The sequence below is a fragment of the Apteryx rowi genome, unplaced genomic scaffold (assembly GCF_003343035.1).
Source record: "Apteryx rowi isolate R43461 unplaced genomic scaffold, aptRow1 scaffold_2562, whole genome shotgun sequence".
In the NCBI taxonomy this organism is placed as follows: Eukaryota; Metazoa; Chordata; class Aves; order Apterygiformes; family Apterygidae; genus Apteryx; species Apteryx rowi.
The window spans coordinates 114-1,332 of record NW_020448933.1 but is presented as its reverse complement, the minus strand read 5'-3'; positions in this window follow the sequence as shown (position 1 = coordinate 1,332).

Here is a 1,219-nt window from a genome sequence, read left to right as displayed (position 1 = left end):
CGCCGGCCGCCGCGCGCAGCAAACGCTGGAGGTGAGCGTGCGAGAGCGGCATGGAGGGGGCTGGTGTGCAAGGGGGGGATGCACAGAGCCAGCGTGCAAAGGGGAAGGTGCACAACCGGTGTGCAAGGGGGCACGTGCAAAGCCGGTGTGCAAAGAGGGCCGTGCACCAGCGTGCAAGGGGGGGAACATGCAGAGCCAGTGTGCAAAGGGGAAGGTGCACAACCAATGTGCAAGGGGGCACGTGCAAAGCTGGTGTGCAAAGAGGGGCATGCACCAGCATGCAAGGGGAGTCTGTGCACAGGCAGCGTGCAAGGGGATGTGCACCGGCGTGCCGGAGGGGGGGATGTGCACGGCCAGTGTGCAAGGGACAGGCGTGCCCAGCGTGTAAGGGGCCGCGCGGCAGCGTGCAAAGGGGCAGGCGCACGGCCGGCCCGCAGGGGCTGTGCACGGCGAGCGTGCAACAGCGGGAGCCCGAGCCGAGCGCCGGCGTGCAAAGGAGGAAGAGGAGGAGGAGGAGGAGGAGGAGGAGGAGGAGGAGGAGCTGGTCTTCGCCGGGGGCGGCCCCTGGGGAGCCCGCCGGGACGCCGGGACGCAGACGGAGCCGATGGTGCCCGCCGGCGCCGGCACCGCCGCGCTGCTGGCGCAGCTGGTGCAGCTGCGGGAGGTGAGAGCCCGAGGGTGCCAGGTCCCCGTGCAAGGCCCCCGTGCAAGGCCCCCGTGCCACGTGCAAGGTCCCTGTGCCATGTGTGAGGCCCTCGTGCAAGGCCCCCGTGCAAGGCCCCGGTGCCACGCGCGAGGCCCTTGTACGACACCCTTGTGCCACGTGCGAGGCTCCGTGCGAGGCCCCCGTGCAACATGCAAGGCCCCTGTGCCACGTGCGAGGCCCTTGTGCCATGTGTGAGGTCCCCACGCAAGGCCCCCATGTGAGATCCCCATGCCACGTGCGAGGTCCTCGTGCGAGGTCACCGTGCCACACGCGAGGACCCTGCGTGAGGCCCCCGTGCCACGTGCGAGGTCCCCGTGCCACGTGCAAGGTCCTTGTGCAACATGCAAGGCCCCTGTGCGAGGCCCCCGTGCCATGTGCAAGGTCACCATGCCACATGCGAGGTCCCCGTGCAAGGTCCTTGTGCCGTGTGTGAGGCCCCCGTGCAAGGCCCCCGTGCCACGTGCGAGGCCCCCGTGCCACATGCGAGGTCCTCGTGCAACATGCAAGGCCCCT